A 23792-nucleotide genomic window follows, 5' to 3' on the forward strand; every position below is an offset into this window, starting at 1 on the left:
GACGAGTTTGTGTCTTGGCCGTCACTTCGTCCGTCTCATGCAGGAGCAGCGGCTCCTTCACCGGCTCCTTTACGACACGCGATGGACACGGCAGTGTCCCTCAAACTGCCCACTTTCTGGGAAGCACATGCCGCCGTCTGGTTCGCTCAGGCGGACTCCAAGTTCGCCCTGCGTGGCATTACGGAGGACGCCACTAAGTACCATTACGTGGTCACCGCGCTCGGCTCCCCGACCGCTGCCTGAGCCTCCTCCAAAGCCCGCCCGCTGACGGCAAGTTCGACACCATCAAGGCACTTCTTCTGGGCGCTTTCGCCCTCCCCCCGTCTGAACGTGCCCGACGCCTGCTCGACCCTGCTGAGCTCGGCGACACGCGCCCATCCGAGCGTATGGACTACATGCTCGCGTTGCTCGGCGAGCACCCCTCGGATTTCCTTTTCCGAGAGCTTTTTCTCCGCCAGCTCCCGGCCCGGGTACGGGTCGCTCTGGCCAGCACGACCATCGCGGAACCCCGCGACCTCACCAGGGAGGCCGACAAGGTTTATTCGGCAAGCCAGCTCATCAGAGCGGCGAGCCAGCTCATCAGGGTGGCTTCCGGGAGCCCGCCCGCCGCCCAGTCGGCGCCCGCGGTGCAGTTTCCCACCCACCTGCCTGACGCCTGCGACGCAGCTCCCTTCCCGGAGGCCGCCGAGCCGGCACAACTGGCGGCGGCGCCGCCGCGTCGCCCAGTCCCGACGCGTCGACCGGCGCCCCTGCCAGACCCGGCCTGGTGTTATTTCCACGCCAGGTTCGGGCGGCAGGCCCGATCATGTCGACCCCCTTGCACGTTCGGCAGGTCGGGAAACGGTCGGGCCGGTGCTCACTACCAGCCATGAGCGCCGGCCGTTCCGGAAGCCTGCTATTCATCGCGGACCAAGCGTCGGGGCGGTGTTTTCTCTGCGACACCGGCGCTCAGCTGAGCATCATTCCCGCTTCGGTGGAGGACAGGCGGGCTGCCATTTGCGGCCCCTCCTTAATCGCGGCCAACGGCTCCACCATCCGCACCTTTGGCCCACGTACCGTCGCCCTCCACTTCGGCAGGTAGCTCTTTCGCTGGGAGTTCGTGACAGCGGACGTCCCCATGGCTTTGCTCAGGGCTGATTTCCTTTGCACCCATGGGCTATTGGTCGACGTGAAACGCCGGTGTCTCATCAACGCCGAAACTTTCAGCTCGATGGCGTGCGTCTTGAGCCGTTCCGTGCCCACCGAGCTTTCCTGCATCCTCCCGGTGGCGGACAACTTCGCGCGTCTCCTCGTGGAGTTCCCGGCCCTCACACGACTGACGTTTTCGGCCGTCGCGGTGCATCACGGCATCGAGCATCACATCCCCACTACGGGCCCGCTGGTGTATGCCCGAGCTCGCCGTCTCGACCCCGCCAAGGCCGAGTTCGCTGTGCTGGAGCGCCTCGGCATCATGCGGCGCTCCGACAGCGCCTGGGCCTCGCCGCTGCACATCGTCCCGAAGCCAGGGGGTGGATGGCGGCCATGCGGCGACTACCACCGCCTCAACGACGCCACTACCCCCGACAGGTACTACCACCGCCTATCCAGGATTTTTCCGCCCGGTTGACGGGGCGGACCATTTTTTCAAAAGTGGACCTGATTCGGAGGTACCACCAGGTGCCCGTCCGCCCGACCGACATCCCAAAGACAGCCGTTATTACACCTTTTGGCCTCTTTGAATTCCTCCAGATGCCCTTTGGCCTCAAACGTGGCACAGGCGTTCCAGCGCCTGATGGACGGCGTGCTGTGCAACTTGCCGTTCCTCTTCACCTACCTGGATGACATCCTCGTCGCCAGCACGTCCAGAGCCGAGCACCTCCTCCACCTCTGGACGCTGTTCGGCCGCCTCCGCGAGCACGGCTTCATTGTCAACCCGGCCAAATGTCACTTTGGTGCGGCGACAATCGACTTTTTGGGCCACCTCATCACCCGGAACGGCGCCGTACCGCTACCGGCCAAAGTCGAGGCCATCGCCGCTTTCGCGTGCCCCCGCTCCGTCAAGGCGCTGCAGGAGTTCCTCGGGATGGTGAACTTTTATCACCGCTTCGTGCCCCGAGCGGCGCAACTCATGCGGCCCTTGTACACCGCCCTTCGCGGCCAGCCGGCGAAGCGCGACGTCGTCTGGTCCACGGACATGGACGCTGCATTTGCCGGCGCGAAACGGGCCCTCGCCGACGCAACGCTGCTGGCCCACCCGGTACCCCATGCTCCCATCGCCCTCACCACGGATGCCTCCGACTACGCCATGGGCGCGGTCCATGAACAATGGGTGAACGGGGCCTGGCAGCCGCTCACGTTCTTTAGCCGGCAACTCCTACCCAACGAGCTGAATTACAGCACGTTCGACCACGAGCTCCTCGGGCTGTACCTGGCCGTCCGCCATTTTCGCCACCTCCTGGAGAGCCGCCCGTTCACGGCCTTTGTCGACCACAAGCCATTGATTTTCGCAATGGCCAAGGTCACGGAGCCGTGGTCGGCCCGCCAGCAGCGCCACCTCTCCGCCGTGTCGGAATACACCACGGACATCCGGCACGTTGCCGGAAAGGACAACGCCGTGGCTGCCTGCCTTTCTCGGGCCGGCACCAGCGCCGTCCACCTCGGCGTGGATTTCGCCCTGATGGCGATGGACCAGGCCACCGACGGCACGGTGCAGGCGCTCAGGGTGGCAGACACGGGCCTCCGCTTTGCTGACGTCCCCTTCGTGGGCACGGTCCTGCTTTGCGATGTCTCCCAAGGCCGACCGCGCCCTGTCGTGCGGTTCTCCTGGCGGCATCGTATTTTTGCTTCCCTCCACGGCCTCGCACCCAGGCCGGAAGGCGTCCCAGAAGCTGGTGTCGGCACGCTTCATCTGGCACGGGTTGCGACGGGACGTCCGCAACTGGGCCAACGCCTGCACAGCCTGCCAGCGGGCCAAGGTCCACCGTCACACCCAGGCTCCGCTGGCTCCTTTCACTGTGCCCGAACGGCGTTTCGACCACGTCCACGTGGACCTGGTGGGTCCCCTTCCCCCATCGCGGGGGTTCACCCACCTGCTCACCATGGTGGACAGGACCACCAGGTGGCCGGAGGCCATGCCCCTCACCTCCACCACCGCCGCCGACGTGGCGCAGGCGTTCATCACCACCTGGGTCGCGCGCTTCGGCGCACCGGTGGACATCTCGTCCGACCGCGGCCCACAGTTCAGGTCCGAACTTTGGGGCGCGGTCGCCCACACGTTGGGAGTCATTCTGCACTGCACCACGGCCTACCACCCCCAAGCCAACGGGTTGTGCGAGCGGTTACACCGCTCCATGAAAGCCGCACTCATGGCCGGCCTCCAGGACGACGGGTGGGCCGACCGGCTCCCATGGGTCCTTTTGGGCCTCCGCACGGCCCCCAAGGAGGACCTCCAGGCGTCCACCGCCGAGCTGGTGTATGGCCAAACTCTCCGAGTCCCGGGCGAGTTCGTGCCTGACGCCACCAGCCCCTGGTCCGCCGCGCGCCAGCGCACTGACTTCCAGGAGGCCGCCAAACGTTTCACCCCGGTGCCAACGTCCTGCCATGGCGACCCCCACTCCTACGTCCCCCCCAGCACTCCGCACAGCAGAGTACCTCTTTTTGCGGCACGACATGCACTGGGGGCCGCTCCGGCCACCATACGTCGGACCCTTCCGCGTCCTACGATGGGACAACAAGTCTTTTGTCGTCTGCATTGGCGGCCGGGCGGACCGAATTTCGGTGGACCGCCACAAGCCGGCCCACATGGACGTCGACCAGCCACCACAGCTGGCTCTCCCACCACGGCGTGGCCGCCCCCCATCCACTGCACCCCCCCCCGTCCGGCCACCCGCCACCACACCGGACCCCCCCCCCCCCGACCAGCCAGGGGTCGTTTCGGGCGGGTCATCCGGACCCCCTCAGATTGACCTTCCTGGACCAAGTCGATTCTGGGGGGGCGTGTGTAGCGACCCATGGGTCCCCCAAAGATCGAGACCAGCGACAGAATCGCCTTGCCCCCGCTGGTGACGTAACCGGCGGACACACCACGGCACAGCGGTTATAATTACTTGCACCTGTCGGTCACATGACCACCAAAGCGTGCCTCGCCTGAGAGGCGTGGCTTTGGTTGAAAAGCATGCTTTTTGGTTTGATATATACATGCGAACCCGATAAACGGGCTTTCAGAGTTCCCGAGTTGAGTTTACAATAAAAAGCTTCTCGGACGAGTTTGTGTCTTGTCCGTCACTTCGTCCATCTCATGCAGGAGCACCGGCTCCTTCAAGGTTTTACATGTAATTAATTCTTTAGTTTCGTTTAACTTGTAATAGTCAGGCAGATAGGTGTATCCATCATAGGAATTGTGGGTTTAGACGTACAAGCATGAAATTTGGCACAGTCATATATAATAATCCAATGAATAATTCCAGATGTGGACCCACCGCGAAAACGTCCTATGGTAGCCATGGCGGCCATTTTACAAAATGGCCGTTTTGACCGCGATTATTTTTTACCGGACGACACAAATGCTTCTTTATGTTCTAATGAAATGACTCTAGATACACATATATGCCATAATTGTATTCTCCAAATGACCACAATTTGCATTTGTGTTGCCAGCAATGTCAATTAACCCACCAAGCACTGTAACGGTAACTTATATTACTAGATAGTTCCAGTTTGATCTTGTTTATACAATAAGTTTATACAATCATGGGGGGGAGGGGAATAAACGCACATTCCCCTCCCCCCCACCCCCCACACACCCCACACACCCCCACCCCCCCCCACACACACATACACACACACACACACACCCCCCACCTCCACACATACACACACGCACATCTGCCCCCTTCCATGCGCACACCCCAACCCCCAACCCCCCACCCCCTTCCCACATACACACATATCCACCCACTTCATAATCAATCATTATCAACCAACTGGGCATGATTCCAACTGAACGTAATCAAAACAAAGCGATGTTCTGATCGTCACGAAGCAAACAAGGCTTTAAGAACGAAAAACTGGGTTACTTCGCAAACGTCATTTCCGGTTTGTGGTTTTGACAAAACTGATTTTGCTTGTTCGGCGATATTTTGACAAATTCTAATAAAACCGCGAAGATATTTGTGAAATGAACTCAATAAGAAGTGTTTAAGATATTGTAACGGATTTGGGAATTGTGTGTGTAATTGGATGTAGAACGTGTTGTAAATATCACCCTACCTAGTGTAAAGATCAAAGGTCGTCCTTAGTTAAGCCATCGCACACACGTAGCCAATCATAAGTTTCCCTCACTAGTTATGTCCTTACTATATGTCAGTATAAGGCTCTGTGGTCCACTAGTTCATTGCGTTGCATCAATTAAATAAGATAGAGCCCCTTTTGTCATCTATTGCCAACTGCATTCGCCACTACGGTTTTGGCTGATGGTCAGCGCCTTTGACTCCATTAGCCACGAGGTGAGCTCAGAGAAGAAAGGCGTGTCTCCGCCCTCGTCAATGGAGGGAGGAGTATGCCAGCCCTTGCCGACCAACCAAGAACGAGGGGTTTGGCTTTGAGAGGGCGTGGAGAGAACCATCGAGGAGGTTCGCGAAGGTTTGAGGGTGTGGCAGATATAACCGCGGTGGGACATCCCGAAAGAGAGAGGGGAGAGAGAGAACCGAGAGAGATAGGTTATTGGAGAGCACGCGGCGCATGTGAGAGAGAAGTGATTGGAAAGCACGTGACGCAGCGGTGCGCAGGGTCAGCTTGAACCAGCGGAGCTTTGACCGTGCAGCTTTGCCACCGCCGCAGTTCGAACCGCAGCAGCTTGCACGACCGCAGCTTGGGCTTTGATGGCGGTGCTGACGTGGCCGCGAAGGAACGGCGGCTGCCCCCTCCCGGCCCGACCGTGCTCCGGTCATCCACCTCCTGTGATTCGTTCCTGCCTTCATCCCCCATGTAAGTGTGATTGCCGTCTGTCTTTCATGTTGTCTTGGGGTTAAATAAGCTTGTATAGGTAAGCTAGTGGTGCACTGTGTCTGCTTCTTCTTTAAATTACCTTCGTTTCTTCTTCTTTCTTTGGTTTGTTGTAAATAATAAATATCTGTTCTTCCTACCTTGTCTTCTTCTTCATGCTCGTTCGGTCGCTTTAGAGGTTTCTATATTGAGGGTACATGGTGCGATTCGGCCAATGAATATAAATCGGGTCTAGTCTTGGAAAAGGGCTCACACCGCAGTTCGCTTCGCTCGGCGCAAATCATCCATTACACTGCGGCCGTGAGCGGGGAATATTTCCTTGCGTACCAGGAGGCGCTGGTATTTAGGTCATAGGACGGTTGGGCCTAATACCCTACCCAGCGCCGACCGGGCGTGATGTCATACCCCCTGGACCACGTCGGTCAGTCATAAGTGAGGGAATTAATCCCCCCTTGGTAAGGGGAAGGGGCCGACGTTGGGGTCTGTAACAATTGGTGTCAGGAGTGGGATTCGGACCTGGAGCGCGAATAGCGCGCTCAAAATTTCGAGCGGCCAAATTTAATTTTAAAATCCCAAATTTGAAAATTGTGCCATGGATGATCAAGGCGACAGGATGCCGGTGGGGGAATTAGAAGAGGGGTTAGGGGTAACCCACGACCAGAGGGAGGAAATGGAGGAGGAGAGCAATGGTGAAGTGGTTGCGGGGATATCAGGTGCACAAAATGGCGCCCTCGCGCACGTGGTTGGAGGGACACAAAATGGCGGCTCACACGTGGTTGCGGGGGCCATGCCCGTGGCACCAATGGGCGTGGTCCAAATGCAAGCCTTCATGGCCCAATTTAGAGTCCCTGTATATAGAGAGTTGTGTCAACTCAAATTTGGACGCCATTTTGTGTCTAAGTGTGTCGGATTAGATATACATGTACATTCGCGATATGGGGTGATATATTCTAAACCTGCTAAAAAAAAAATTACTACACATATTTAGTCTTATTATTACATACATGTGATATTTGTTTTGTCAAAAACTCAGCTATTGCCGTGAAAAAGAGCTGTGTGGTGATATTAAAAGTGGTATGGCAATGCATATTACAAGCCAACACTGCATATAAGAGCTAACATTATAAGTAAGACAAACCAATGCTGTCGTTCTCTGAATTTTAACAACTTTTAGAAAGGAGTGTGGGCATATCCAATATTTTTTAAAGGGTGCCGAGAGCAATTCCGGTGTAGGACTTCCAGCCGACATATAGTCTAACACACTTAAAACAAATTCTGCACGTGGTATTGCCATATTTCTATAGTGTACAACTTTAGTTTTATCGACATTTATATTCAATTTCCATTGTAATGATTTAACAAGCTGCAAGTCAGCTTCTGTCTCTGACATAAGGAAAACGTCATCGGCATCTAGTAAGATTGAAACGTTCATTTATTACTACACCCTTGCCCAGAACTCTGATGGATATTGCCTGATCGATTAATATGTTTCATAGCTGGCGACTTAATTAACACTTAATTTTCGACTGCGCCAAGCCGTAATTAAACAGAGAAAAAACTTTTTAAAAATACCTGCAGTGTGCACGGTTCGTCTAGTCGAACAGATATGGAAAAGCACAGATAAGACGTCGTATTCACCATAACTTGTTTAATTTCACCAGGAACACGATGAGGCCAACACAGTAAACATTCAGTACAAAACTTGGTTCATACATTCAGTACAGAACATGATTCATACATTCAGACCGTAAGAAAACTCTGCCCGTAATACAACACTCTGACCAGACCAACACTTCATCCCACTACGTTCACTCCTCACAAGTGAAACTCATCACTACTCCGTTCACTCCTCACAAGTGAGACTCATCACTACTCCGTTCACTCCTCACAAGTGAGACTCATCACTACTCTGTTCACTCCTCACAAGTGAGACACCATCACTACTCCGTTCACTCCTCACAAGTACACCTGTTACACCTGCCAACAAATACACCTGTTTTACTGCATTAATCACCTAGAAATATTGTATGTTTTGGGAACGATCGCTGTCACCAGGTTAAATATATAGGGATTGTCCAATGTGCAAAATCTTCCATCACTACAATTTGGCCATAAATCCCGGGGTGGGAAATATTTGAGCAAATATGCCACAAGACGCATGAGCACTGTACAAAGCAAACAATAACTCGTCAAATTTTGGACGTATGGATGGCTGCACAACCCGCAAAAAAATTGAGCAGGTCCCCCCCTAAAATTGCTTTTATGATTGCCGATTAGGCTAAAGATTTTAAACCAAAAAAATAACTTGCCTCGGAATAAGTTTTGAATGGACGGACAGACAACTGAAAACAAAACGGACCATGGGTTTCCCACCCCTATAAAATCAAAATTAATTCCCTCTGAAAAAGTACAGTGACATTGCCCGCAGACTACCCAACCGCAGACCAGGCAATGTCACTGTACCGGGACATTTCATCAATCAATGACAATATGCGGTCCGCTAGGACTACCCGAAAAAAATTGAGCAGGGTTCTTCCCACGGAAATGCATTTTTGGTCAGCTCCTTGAAGATTATAAACAAACACAAATCACTTCCCTTTATAAAAGGGTTTTCAACGGACAGACAACCAAAAAAAACCGAGCAGATAGAATTGCTTTTGAACATCGATCATCAAGCGGCGTGGGCCTACCTGGCAGAGTCTCGAGGAGTCGATCGCTTTCCAGCTCTTTCGTCTGACTTTCGCTTCCCAAATTTGTCTTCTGACTTTATCACTTGGAAATCTATACATCTTATATTTCCCAGATTGGTTTGAACAACCAAAAGCAGAACAACCAGTCATTTTGTTTGGCAATAAACAACATTCCCGTACCAAGCTGACGTTCACGCACGGTGAAGTTAGACACAAAATGGCGCCACAAAATCACGTGACCAGAAATCTCGGGTCAGCGCATGGCGCAACTCACTTTATACAGGGACTCTAGTTTGAACCAAATATGGGTGGGAGGGATAGAGCAGTGGGGATTGGTCGAATGAAATATGGGTGGGAGGGATAGAGAAATGGGGAAGTGCAATTTGATAGGTCGAGTGAAATGTTGGGTTGGGCAGACTTCCGGCTGAGTGAGTTCGATTAGGTCTGCATATTAAAATATCCTTGATGAGGAACATCTGTTCTTCCTTTGTTCGCACCAGACTCTGCGGAGCCAAAACTCCCCCAATTATGCTTGGAGACTTTAAGGACATATGAAAGGCATTCACTGACTATTTCAATGTAAAGCTTTTTCAAACCTTCGAAGAAATAAGTGGATATATCTTTTACTCATCATATTTCTAAATAGAAATTTAGAAATACCGAATGAGTTTTGCGAGCACATGAGGTTATAATTTCAAACCTGCATGCTCTCCGTAATTCATTCATCTTTAATATTATTGTTTCACAGAATTTGAGCATTACTATCCTGATAATTCAGTAGATGTCTATAATTTTAATTATTGCCTTTGAAAAAGAATTCCGGGGAACTCCTGACAGTTTTTTAAAACTCAAAATGCCGGAGATAGCTCCCCTACTGGAGCAAACTTGTATGCAATGAGGAAGTCCCTATCCAATTTACCAATGCATCAATCCACAGGCACCTATCCCCGAATGTTTTTCTACATGGCTCTTTAAAAAAAAAACAAGACTGCATACAATCTTTTGATAGTTCCATACACAATTTTCAAGACTTTAAAAACCAGTCATAAGATTAACTTGCATGCGAAGCAAGTGTTTAGAAAGAAAGGTACATGTGGATCCCATCCCCACAGGTCACGTACACATTATTTCACCTTAATTGTAAGCAAACATTTAAAATGCAGAGCATTGTGAAGATGGAGATTCGTTTTTATCAAACACAATGGAAGTTGCAAACCAGTTAAGTATTTTACCTTGAAAACAATATTTTTCTATAACTTACTTATTGAACTCAGTAAAAAACATTGTAGATATCTATTTGAATATATTTTAAAGACATAACGTAATGACATTTACTGAATCATTATTCGACATTGTACATAATAAATTTATCATTTGTGAAGACCGAATCCAACACCATATTTCAAAGCACCATATCTAACTATATCTCCCTCAGTCATAAATAAATAATTACAGCACCTTTATTAAAACTATACCAAAATGATTTACCATTCTGTGGTTTTACACTTTCCCTATCAAATAAATTTGGTCAGGGTGCCAGCGATAATTCGCCGACGCTCCCTCCTTTTTCAGCAAACACAGTAGAATAATTATTTTGCTTTTTAATTTCCCGACAGTTCTGAATGGAATTTATATGCAAACACTCTCTATTTTACCACTGAAGATGTAGTAAAAAAAAATGTGTAGTATAAAAAATGTATAAACTTGTATGTATCACGGTAAATAGTTTAAATTTCTCGCTGTTGTGATGAATGAGATAGAGCTTTCTATATGGAATGAATGAATGAATGAATGAAAGGCATGAATGATTTAAATATATATGAATATTTTAAAATAAATAATATATCATATAAATAATATAAAATACAAATAAATATTTATTCATTCATTTCATTCATTCATTCATTCATTCATATATTATCCTTGAATTACTCTTGATAAAACAACAATTCATGACTCATCTAGAAACCCACAACCTTCTAACTGATGTTCAGTATGGCTTTAGACGGTCAAGGTCTTCTGGTGGTGTGCTATCCCTAATCACTGAACATGTGGAATGGGGTTTTGGATCATTGTGGAAAAGCCAGGGTTGTTGCTCTCGACGTCTCAAGGCTGAAATCAAATGGCATTTCTGGAGAATTGCTTGATACAATCTCTGACTTCCTTGCAAATCGTCAAATATTTGTGGTACATGAGGGACAGTAATCCCCTGTGCATAATAAGATTGCTAGTGTTTTTTTTTTTTTTTTTTTTTGTATACTGAATCGAGGCTCATGAAAGAGCTAACATTTACTTCACAAACAAATCAACCAGACAAACAAAATATATAAAAAGAGGGAGCAGAAGACGAGATGGGGAGAGAAGGGGAAGCACACAAACACAACATTTGAGAGCAGGGAGATGTGTGGGAGGGAGAGGGCTTGTGGGGGGGGGAGGCGTGGGAAGGGGGGGGGGGGAAGAAGTATAAAACACAAGGATACCAAGGACATCCAGGACGGATGTTGGTATTTCAAAAAGGTGGAATTGGGGTGAAATTAGCGGGGGTAGAAAAGATCAAGGTTTTGGATGGGGGAAGATAAGAGATGGTGGTGAACAGCTGTTTTAAAAACCTGGAGGGTGGAGTGGGATTGAAGAGAGTGAGGGAGTTTGTTCCAGAGGCGGGAGAAAAGAGTAATGAAGGAGTGAAGGTGAGCAGAGAGTCTTGACTTTGGCAGTTTAATCATAAGAGGTTTGCAGGCAGATCTTGTGCGACCTGTAGGAAAATTTGTGGGACAGAGTCCAGAGAGAGCTGGGGGGGGGGGGCAAGGCCAGAGAGGAGTGGGTAGAAGACGGAAAGACCACCAACCTGCCTGTGGTGAGTGAGTGAGAGGCCCTTGGAGTTAGCTTCATCGCAGGAGATTTCAATGATTCTGAATGTTTTTATTTCAACAGCATGAAGACGAGCTAGGTGTGAGGCAGGAGCACCAGCCCAGAGGGGAGAGCAGAATTCCATTGAGCTGTGGATGAAAGCCTTCTTTGTGTTGAGGAGCTCAGGTGTGCCAAGGAAGGACTTCGCACGACGGAGGATGCCCAGTCGGTGACTGGCTTTGGAGGCCAGATTTGAAATGTGGTTTTCCCAGGAAAGATCATGGCAGATAGTGAGACCCAAAAGCTTGAGTGACAGAACTTCTTGGAGAGGATTATTCAGAAAGTGGATGGGAGGATTGTCCAGTCGGTCTTTTCAGAGAGACATCGTAAGAGTGTGAGATTTGTCAGGATTGAAAGACATGTTCCACTTGTTTGCGCAGTCTGTGATTTTGTCCAGGTCTGCAGAGAGTGAGGAGGCTGCAGACTGCCGATCTGAGGGATGAAGAATGGAGCGACAGAGAGTAGAGTCATCAGCAAAGAGATAGAGAGGATTTTCAAGAGAATCAGAGAGATCATTGATGAAGACCAGAAAAAGCACAGGGCCCAGAACACTGCCTTGGGTAACTCCAGCCTGAACAGGAAGAGGAGATGAGAGAAACCCATTCAGGGCCACACGTTGACTACGACTAGAGAGGAAGTCCGCCAGCCATGCATGGATATTTCCATGGATACCAAAAGAAGAGCGTTTGGTGAGCAGAGCGTTGTGCCAGACCATATCGAAGGCATGTGATATGTCAAGGGAGACAGCTCTAATTTCCTGTTTGGCATTGAGGACCTCCATCCATTGTTGAGAAAGCAGAAGCAGCATGTCCAGAGTAGAGTGACCAGGTCTGAAACCAAATTGATGATCAGAGATCAAGCCATTGGAGAATAGGAAAGATTTCATATCTGAAGCAATGATGGAATCCATGACTTTTCTGATAATTAGGAGAAGGCTCCTTTTTGTTATGGTTATGAATCAAATCCTTTTGGTTATGACAAACTTCCCTGCTAATGTCTGCTGCTCTTCTTCTGCTCCAATCGGTTCTTATGATCATGTGCTTGTCAAAGTGGACATCTCTCTGGCCATTCTCAGAGAGCCTCCTCAGCGTCGACGAGTCTGGCATTTCACTCAGGCCGAATGGGACGGTCATCAAGCAGCCATCAATCGTCTGGATTGGTCTCCCATCTCCACTGCCTCTGACATCAATTCTTCCTGGGAATTCTTCCAAAGCAAACTGATCTCCCTCATGCACAGATTTATCCCATCTCGCCTTCAGTTGTCTTACCCTTCCTCCCGTCCATTGTACACTGAATCTTGTGGTGAGGCAGTTGCCCTGAAACAACTTGCCTTTGCCTCTTGGAAGGCTAATCCAACTGAAGGCAATCTCAGTTCCTTCCACCAAGCTCGGAACAAGTGTGTGTCTACCCTCAGGAATGCCAGGAAGCACTATCTCTCCACACTCAAGAATGAACTCTCAAACCTGTCTCCTTCCTCCAATCCTGGTGGCGTCTGGTCAAATCCGTTTCTGGTGTTTGTTCCCCCTCCATCCCCTCCCTTACCTCAAATGGCCACACAGTTGACATCGCACGTGACAAAGCTGGATGCCTCAACTCTGTGTTTGCCTCAAAATCCTTAGTCCCAAACCCATCTCTCTCTGTTCCCACCTTTCCCAGTCGAACCCAACTGCTCCTGGACTCTGTGTCCTTCTCTCCTGACAAGGTGGAGGAGTTTTTGTCAAACCTCGACTCTGATTCTGCAACTGGACCAGACGGCATCAGCCCACAGGTCCTAAAATCCTGCTCTGCCGCTCTATTTCACCCTCTCTCTGTTCTTTTCACCCTATCTTTTGCTCAAGGTCATCTGCCAGCATCCTGGAAATCAGCAAACATTACCGCTTTACACAAAAAGGTGCAAAAACAGATCCTTGCAACTACAGACCAATCAGCCTGCTCCCAATTATCAGCAAAGTCATGGAATCCTTCATTGCTTCGGATATGAAATCTTTCCTCTTCTCCAATGGCTTGATCTCTGATCATCAATTTGGTTTCAGACCAGGTCACTCTACTCTGGACATGCTGCTTCTGCTGTCTCAACAATGGATGGAGGTCCTCAATGCCAAACAGGAAATCAGAGCTGTCTCCCTTGACATATCACGTGCCTTCGATACGGTCTGGCACCCAGCTCTGCTCACAAAACTCTCCTCCTATGGTATCCATGGAAATCTCCATGCATGGCTTGCGGACTTCCTCTCTGGTCGTAGTCAACATGTGGCCCTGAATGGATTTCTCTCATCTCCCCTTCCTGTTCAGGCTGGAGTTCCCCAAGGCAGTTTGCTGGGCCCTGTGCTTTTTCTGGTCTTTATCAATGATCTCTCCGACTCTCTGGAAAATCCTCTCTATCTCTTTGCTGATGACTCCACTCTCTGCCGCTCCATTCCTCTTCCCTCAGATCGGCAGTCTGCAGCCTCCTCACTCTCTGAAGACCTGGACAAAATCACAGACTGGTCAAACAAGTGGAACATGTCTTTCAATCCTGACAAATCTCACACTCTTACTATGTCTCTCCGAAAAGATCGACTGGACAACCCTCCCATCTACTTTCTCAACAATCCTCTCCAAGAAGTTCTGTCGCTCATGCTTTTGGGTCTCACTATCTGCCATGATCTTTCTTGGGAAAACCACATTTCCAAGCTGGCCTCCAAAGCCAGTCACCGACTGGGCATCCTCCGTCGTGTGAAGTCCTTCCGAGGCACACCTGAGCTCCTCACCATATACAAGGCTTTCATCCGCAGCTCAATGGAATACTGTTCTCCCCTATGGGCTGGTGCTCCTGCCTCACACCTGGCTCGGCTTCACGCTGTTGAATCCAAAGCTTTCAGAATCATTGGAATCTCCCGCGATGAAGCTATCTCTGAGGGCCTTTCACTCACTCACCGCAGGCAGGTAGGTGGTCTTTCTGTCTCTACCGACTCCTCTCCGGCCTTGCTCCCCCAGTTCTCTCTGTGCTCTGTCCCCCAAATATTCCTACAGGTCGCACAAGATCTGCCAGCCACCCTCTGATGGTTAAACTGCCGAAATCTCGGCTCTCTGCTCACCTTCACTCTTTCATTCCTTTTTTCTCCCGCCTCTGGAACAAACTCCCACACTCAGTTCAATCACACTCCTCCCTCCAGGTCTTTAAAACAGCTGTTCACCACCATCTCTTATCTTCCCCCATCCAAAACCTTGATCTTTTCTACCCCCACTAATTCACCCCAGATCCACCTTGTTTGAAATTCCAACTTCTTTCCTGGAAGTCCTGGCAGTGTCCATATGTTTTATACCTCTCCCACCCCCCCCCCTTCCCATGCCTCCTCCCCAAAGCCCTCTCCCTCCCACAGTTCTCTCGATGTCTCCATGTCTCTCGGTCCCTGCTCTCAAATGTTGTGTTTGTGTCCTTCCCCCTCTCTCCCCATCTTGTCTACCACTCCCGATGTTATTTGTTTTTTGTGTCTGTTTGTCTTTCTGTGTGATTAATGTTCCCACTTTCACAAGCCTCGATCTTGTATACAAAAAAAAAAATGTTGCCAAATGACCATGTTGCCAAAAGACTTCGCACCCTTGAAGATGAAGAATTTGTCTATCATATGGACAATCTGTGTTACAAAGCTTACACTCACAAAAAATCGTTGGAAAATATCAGTAAAGCTTCCGCCTCCACTTCTAGTGGCAGTGAAGAAGTCAGTCGTGAGGCATCATCACGCCGCTCTCGCTCAAGCATCTCGCCGAGACCTGGCCCTTCCAATGTACCGGACATGAGGGAGTTGTCATGTGTCATTTGTGGATACAAGAAGCACCATGGGGTGCATCAGAAATACCGCATATCAGAGTGTGACAGGGCCAGTAAATTATTGGAGGCAACCGTAAGCTTTCAGGATGATGTTTGCACTCGCACTTGTGACATACAAAGTGTTCGTGCAGTATTTGGTGCCGACTTATATTGCCACAATTTGTGTATTAAAAGTTATTTGCTGAACTATGAGCGTATATTTGAGAAAGGACAAACAGAAAAACCTGTGACTCACAAGCAACAAGCATGGGAACAAGTAGTGAAGGACATAGAGATTGGGATAAATCAAGGCTTTGGTTATGAACAAAGCTTTGTAAGAGACTGTGTGGACCGTGAAATTACGTCATGTAAAAGAGTAACTAACAAGGAAGTAAATGTACTCTTACTTAATCACTTTGGAGATAGAATTAGATTCTCTGTGCCTAAAGAGGCCAATAAGTCTGTGATGTTTTTTGGCAAAGATGTCAATGTCCAGCATATGGCTGAGACAATTCGCGCTAATGACCCTATCCGTCAGTGTGCAGAAAGCATAAGACAGTGTCTTTTAGAGTATGACTTTGATCTTCAGGATCGGTTTTGCGATATGAATGACTTGAAAACTGCTTGGGAGAGTATAAAGATCCCTGAACCGCTGTTAAGTTTCTTTTCCATTTTGTATAATTTTGATGCTGAGTCATTTGCTTCTTCATGTAAGGTAGTCGGTGTGGGGGATAATGCAGAGGAGACAAGCGAAGCAGAGTCTGATGTGTCGTCATCGAAATGCAGACAAATGCTGGCACTGTTCCAAATCATGTTTTACAACTTGCACAATGGAAGAAGGAGAACACCGCTTCATATGCTGAATAGTCAGGCAGTGTATGAAACTTGTAAAAGTGCTACCCTAATCACAAGCTTTAATCGCTTTGGGTTGTGCACAAGCTATCATGAAGTGATGCATAATCACACTGCTCTGGCCTCATTCATTGTTGAATCTTGCGAAGATGGAGTTCCATTCCCCAGTGATTTTGTGCCATTACAGTTTACCATGGCTGCCTTCGATAACTTCGATCACGAAGAAGCAACGTTATCAGGGATCGGAGGCAGCCATGATACTGTGACCGTGTTGTTCCAGGAGGATGGAGAACTCCAACCTGCCAAACCAAAAGTTTCAGAAACAACCATTCAACATGGTGAGAAGGCATTCAAGGTAGATCTTAAGTGCCAGGAACTGCAGAAATTTTACAAACCTGCAAAAAAGCCAAATCTACCAGCCAATTACCAAGTTGCCACTGATCCAATTCCTGTGAATAATGATTTACTGGATGCTGTAAGGGCAAAGGATGTTGCATGGTTACTTGCCAGACTAGATCTTGATGCTCACCCGTTGTACACAGTTAAAATCCGGCCTCAGAACCAGACAATGCCATCCTGGAGTGTAACAAACTCGGTTTGCTCTCCAGATGAAATCAGTCGGAAACGAATTGCTTTTCTACCCATACTACAATACCCTGTTACCCAGTATGACACTGTTTATACCGCAATGAAAAACCTCCAGGGTGTTCTGTGCAACATTGATCAGTTGGTACTACCAGTCACGTGCGACGAAGGCATTTATCATATAGCGCGGGAAATACAACTTATTCGCCCAGATGAGTTCAGCAACATCATCATATGTCTTGGTTCATTTCATATGGCGAAGGTTGTACTAGGCTGTTTAGGAAAATATCTGAAAGAAAGCGGGGCTGAGAATATTCTTGTAGAAAGTTGTGTGTTTGGTGTCAATGTTGTTGACTCGGTACGAGAAGCCAGAAACTACTCAAGGTCACTCAAGGGGATGCAGCTCCTAAAAGAAGCATTATGTCGGCTGGAATGGAAGGAATTCTTTGAACAGGAAGGCAATGCAACAAAATACAGTGAGCACCTAGAAAATGTAGTGGCATTCAAAGCAGCAGTTGCTATCAAGTCATTTGATGAGAGTGTGAGCATTCTGGAAGGATCAAAAACGTCAACTCAGCAGCTACTTTGTGCTTTTGATGACTTCAGAAACGAAGCAGGAAAATGCAGTGAAACCTTCAAATATTGGGACACATTTATCACACTTGCGACTCATTTGGAAACCTCATCAGAAGTGACAGGGAAGGAAATTGGGATTTACATCTTCAGACTGTGCAAGCATTGCTTCCAATTTTCATGGCTTTTGACTCAACCAACTACATCAGGTGGGGTTCCCTCTATCTTGAGGACATGCGCAAACTCCCACAAACAGCACCTGAGATCCACATAGCATTCCAAGAGGGCAAATTTGCCATAGAGAGGACACGTGGGACTTTTAGAGCAACTGGAGCAGACATGGCGCTAGAGCAAACGATAAATAGGTCCAAGAAAGGCACCTCGGGGATAATAGGCAGCAAAAAGAAGAAGAAATACGTTGCAATGTGGGACACAATCTACCATGAGATGCTGGCAATTAGTAATCTTTTCAGAGAACTAAGTGGAGTTACAACCCAGTACCAGCAAGATGTAAACAACTCCTTCAGCAAATATGAGACTGAAACCGGGGAAAGAAACGTCCAAGCAATTCTAACTGTTATTGAAAACAAGGAGAATCCTTTCAGGAAAGATGCCACACAGCAAATACTTCACAATATAATGACACAGGAAGTAATGACTGACGAAATCCGGAATCAGCTGCTTCAGGTAAAAGCAATTGGGACCGCAGCCTATGAGAAACTACGTAAAGAACGGTTTGTTGAACAGTCGGCTCAAATATTTCGGACCATTCACAGAACAAATCTGAAAACTTTCAAGAGTATCCGCGCACTCCCAAAACGACAAGAGGCTTCAGGAAAGTCACAAACACAGAGGGAAGATAAACATAGGCAGCGTGTCATTGAAATTGCCCATGCCCGAGGGAGATCCATGACAGACCTTCTAGAATATGACTTGACGTCATCTTCTTCGCTTTTTGACAGCCAGGGTCTTATGTCAAAGAACAACAAAAGTGACCTGATGAATGAGATTGCAAAGAAACATTCAATTGATGTTCTGGATGATTCAAAAGACATGCAGGTTGGGTATATAGCGGATGTCATGGCTAATGTAAGGAAGATGACTGCCAAAGAATTTACTAACTTCGGTGAATTTAGTGGAGGCATTGTAGCCTACATACAGAGATTTGCAAAGGGAGCTGATCGAATAGATTATATCTTTGATTCATACTTTGACATTTCAATCAAAAACTCGGAAAGAAAGCGACGAGAAACCATCTCCCTGATTGAACTGAATGCAGTCAGTGAAGATACACCTTTACCAGTTCAGATGGAGCGGTTCTGGCCAGCTAACAGGAACAAGCATAATCTTGAGATTTTACTGCACCAGACAGCCATAAAGCACGCGCGAGAGACCCCTTCAAGCCTGAAGGTATTTGTGAGTGGCTTTTCAAGTGAATCTGTCGAAGTCCCATGTCTTTCCTGTGTGATGGCTATTGCAGGGACATTCCAGAACTCTGCATTGATATAGAGGAAGCAGATACACGAATTATACCCCACGCCTTACATGCTGTGGAGCACGGAATACAACGACTTGTGGTGTTATCCCCAGACACTGATGTATTTGTGCTGTTGCTCTTTTACTGGGATGTACTGCATGAAAAGGGCCTTTATGAACTGTGGTTGAAAGCTGGCAGTGGAAACTCTACCAAATATATTCCAATACATTCTCTTGCGTCATATTAAGGGCCTGACCTATGCAAAGTCCTTCCCACTGTGCATACGCTCACTGGGTGTGATTACACCAGCAAGGTTGGCACAAAGCAAGCGGCCCTTAAAGCAAACCCATTAGACTACCTTCAAGGATTTGGTTGTAGCCAAAATGGACCTTCTGACGATGAAGTTGAGAGAGCAGAATCATATCTAGTGAAAGTCCTAAAGAATGGAACTACCTGCACAACAATGGATGAACTCAGGGATCATAATTATCACCACAGCAAAACCCCACTCGAGAAGTTGCCACCTACAAGCCATGCCATAAAGGCCCATATTCTAAGGGCATATTATGCTACATATGTGATGACATCAATTCTCTCTGCAAATACGACTGAGTTGAATCCTCTCCTATACGGATTTGAAGAGGAAGATGAACTTCTCCATCCAGATAAGGCCATCAGACCCATTGCCGAGGAATATGCTGTGCACTGTACTTGCTTGAAATGTGCGACAGAGAGATGTGCATGTCGAAAGAGTGACCTGCATTGTTGCAAGTTCTGCAAGTGCCAAGGTATGGGAGACGAGAATGTTTGCTGTAAAAATACAGCTGGTTGTATCTAAAACCGAACAGAACTCATATGTGACACTTACAGCTGCGTGGAAATGTACTCCTGGCATCTACATGTATTCCTTCTCCAATTATCAAATTGGCATGATTTGGAATAGTGACTACAGTCAGCAGTATACCTTCATTTGGATATAAAAACCTAGACTGTTACTAAAACTGAGCAAATTCAGCAGTTTATTTTTGCTGAATGGACTAAGGATGTTCCGAACCCCCGCCCCCCCCCCCCCCCCCTCTACAGGTGGTTGTTTTAGGACTTAGTGGGTTAGCGACATGGGAATGTTGTAAGAAATTAGTAAATTAAGTGATATTTAGGCTTAAAGAAATAAGTAGTTGGTGGTAGATCATATTCATACTGATGAAAATGTTCGATTACTTTATTTTGTGGCATGTGTCTTCCGCTGCAAAGGAAAATCAGCTTTTCTGAAATAGCACCATTTATCAAAGTTGATGTTTACGTTACAAAAGGGTTAATTTTTATACAATGCATATCATGTGATAGAGATACGTCTTGGCAACCTCTGACAGCCAGCAAACATTCTCAAGTAGTACAGGCAGCCTGTAACTCACATTTTTCTTCCGGTGGGTCAGATTTTAAGCAACCCCCGATTTCCACGACCTTTTGACCTCTGGACAGCAAATTTGCATAATAATCAGATAATTACATATTGTCACATGTAGAGTGAATAAAAACAAATATTTTGAATGGTAGTTTGCAGTTATATCATGTATGGTTGTGGCGTTATAAGCATTTTAGTTTCCCCTACCCCAAATTTTTGGTCGCCTCATGAACGCAAAAGCTTGATATTGTGACGTAATTTTCTCAAATCCGACCAGGCTCCCAGATGTCAACCCTCACTTTTTTGATGTCCCACATGGTCCACTTCAATAATATGAAGAGAAACTTAGGGCAAATAAAAGTCACACAGAAACCACCCCAGCCCATGGACTACATGGTGTTCCGTGTTTAACGGTGCATTTAAGTTATCTGCATTCAGAAAGTAGTTTGTCACCTCTCTTTAGCCATGAAAGGTTTATCCTTGTTATCTCACGCTTTTTGAAAAATATGAAGAACCTTCATCGTAGTCATATTGTGATCAGCTCTGACCATTCGTTTGTCTGTCAATCATGCTGTCTCCTCCTGAACGGTTGTGTAAAAATTCACGTACTTTGTTGTTATGATCACCACCTGGCAATAAGGTGCAAGAGTATTCAGAATTATTTTGACCCCACACCCTGGGTACATTACCAAAAATAGGTCAATACCCCTGGCGCTCACCTGATGGAACAAGCCACCAGGGAGGGGCAACATGCCATATTACACTGACAAAAGGTATTTTAAACCAGTTTCAATGGTTGCAAGAAGACAGGGCAGCATGTATAATTATACTAACATAATCATAAGACTTCAAACAAACAAAGAAAAAAATACCTATTTGAGAGGCAGCCCTTCCCCTCCTCCCACCCCGCATACCTTCACAGACCTCAATTATTCTAATGCCTTGAACCAGGGGTTCTTTACCTTTTTTGAGTCATGGCCCCCTTTTAGAATCTGGTGAAAGCTATGGACCCCTCCCCAGAAAATGTACATAAGCACATAAACACAAAATTTTGCATACAATGAATACATTTTATTGCATTGGAAAATTATTTCCTTCACAAACCGTCCTAATCAGAATTAAAAAAAAAATCTTTACAAAGAATATATCTCACTTTTTTCATGCAAAAATCAATGACCATTTTCTGAATAAAATGAAATGCATCCAAATTGTGCAAATTAAACAAAAAATACACACAAAACAAAACAAAAACACATTTTTCGTGACTCGGTCAAAAGGCAACAACAAGGGCATGCTCAAAGGAATTGTTCACTAAACCTGGGTGGTTGGTACATGATATGTCAATATGAGCATACATTAAGATAGAGTCCCCTGAAATATGAGACAAGCTCACTGATTCTACTCCGAATTCATGATAATACCCGGGTATGGGGGATGTAAATATCTTCGAATGGAAAGAAATGGAGAAAAACATGGTACCCCAATATTTATATTCACAGTGTCATGCATCATTTATCTATGAAAATATGGATGAAAGATAGACAATATATTGTAATGTAGAAAATAAATGCAGATAAAAACATGGCAAGCGGGAAAGGAAAATCAGAGCCAGTGCGTGACTGGTCTGTGATCTACATCACATCACATCACATCCACCTGCGACGCAGGTAAATTGAAAAATTATATTGATGGGTAATTGAATATACAGTATAATTATATAGGATAAAAAACATGGATCTGAAGACACTGTAAAGTTTTAAACCTCATCACTCATCAGTATATGAGAAGATTCCTGAGTCATGACAAGCCGTGGAAAGTGAGAAATAAGCACTTGATTATGGAGTGGCACTGGGTGGCGGGTCATGCAAACGATGATACCAAACTGTAAACACGAGGTCCAGCGGCCAGCGCGAAAATCTGGGGCAGGGGCCATTTTCTTCAATTTATATCGACCGGAACTATTCTGGAAGTCATAACTTCACGACGATGACGACTGTATATTACCTGACTGTACACTCAGTATCATCCCATTTCAACCTACCTTACAGATCTACTAGTCTTCAGCAAGAAATAATAAGTACATAACATCCTGTACATAGACAAAAAATAAAACTTTTTATAAAAAGATAGCGAAAATAAATTATAAATAATTTTTATGCGCCTGGTTCATGGATCCCCTGAAGCCCATCCACGGACCCCAAAAGGGTCCATGGACCACAGGTTAAGAACCCCTGCCTTAAATAAATAATTGGAACATCATCAGTGATTAAGGTTGTGGTGAGGTTTCATTGAAATTGTGCATGTAGTTTCAGAGAAAAGAGCAAATAACTACTTTGGGGTGGGGGCAGGGGGAGGGGCAACATGCCAAATGTACCTTAGACCCCGATTGGTTTTTTTTAAATGCCGGCAAACAAATGTTGGTACATCACAGGTGATGAACGGAACTTTGTGGTCAAGTTTCATTGGAATTGCATGTGCAGTTTCTTACACGAAAGCAATTACCTATTTTGGGGGCAATCCCCCCCGCCCCTGCACTCTGTAGATCACCTCATGGCCCGGTTTTTTTTTAGCTCACCTGGAACGAAGTTCAGTGGAGCTTATGCGATGGCGCGTTGTCAGTCAGTCAGTCAGTCAGTCAGTCCTTCCGTCAGTACATAAACACTTGAAACCTTTTTTCCAAAACCACTGATGGGATTGCGACAAAATTTGGCAGAAATGATCTTTGTTGTGTTGTGACTAAAGTTTGTTCACGGCATTAAAAAAAAGTCGGTGTCGAAGGGGGTCTACCAGGGTCAAAGTGGATCAGGTTTAACCCCCCGAAATAGGAATTTGCAATTTCCTCTGAAACTACACACACGATTTTGAAGAAACTTGACCACAACCTTCATTACCCGAGATGTACCGAAGTTTTTTCACGGCATTAAAAAAATCTGCCCCTTTGGAGGTTTATGGGGAGGGGAGGAGGCTCCCCCAAAAATAGGTATATGCTTTCTTCTCATAAACTATAGACACGATTTTGATGCAACCTGACCACAACCTTAATCACGCATGATGTACCAATGTTTGTTCAAGGCATTAGAAACATTGGGGTCTTAGGAGGTATATGGGGTTGGGGGTAGAGGGGCTTTGCCCCCCAAAATAGGTATTTTTTCGGGTTTGTTTAAAGTCTTATGATTATGTCAGTTTGATTCTTCATGCTGCCCTGTCTTCTAGCAACCATTGAAATTGGTTTAAAATAACCTTAGTCGGTGCAGTATACTGTTTATTCTACCAGGTGTGTGCCAGGTGTATTGCTCCTATGTTTGTTTTAATGCCGTGAACAAACTTTGGTACATCACGGATGATGACGGTTGTGGTCAAGTTTCATCAAAATCGCGTGTCTAGTTTCAGAGAAGAAAGTAAACATCTATTTTGGGGGGTCAAACCTGGACCCACTTTGACCGCCCATAGACCCCCTCACACTTCGATTTTCATAGTGCCGTAAACAAACTTCGGTACATCATGGGTGTGATGAAGGTTGTGATCAAGTTTCAT

The sequence above is a fragment of the Myxine glutinosa genome, chromosome 1 (assembly GCF_964187855.1).
Source record: "Myxine glutinosa chromosome 1, kmMyxGlut1.1, whole genome shotgun sequence".
Taxonomy (NCBI): domain Eukaryota; kingdom Metazoa; phylum Chordata; class Myxini; order Myxiniformes; family Myxinidae; genus Myxine; species Myxine glutinosa.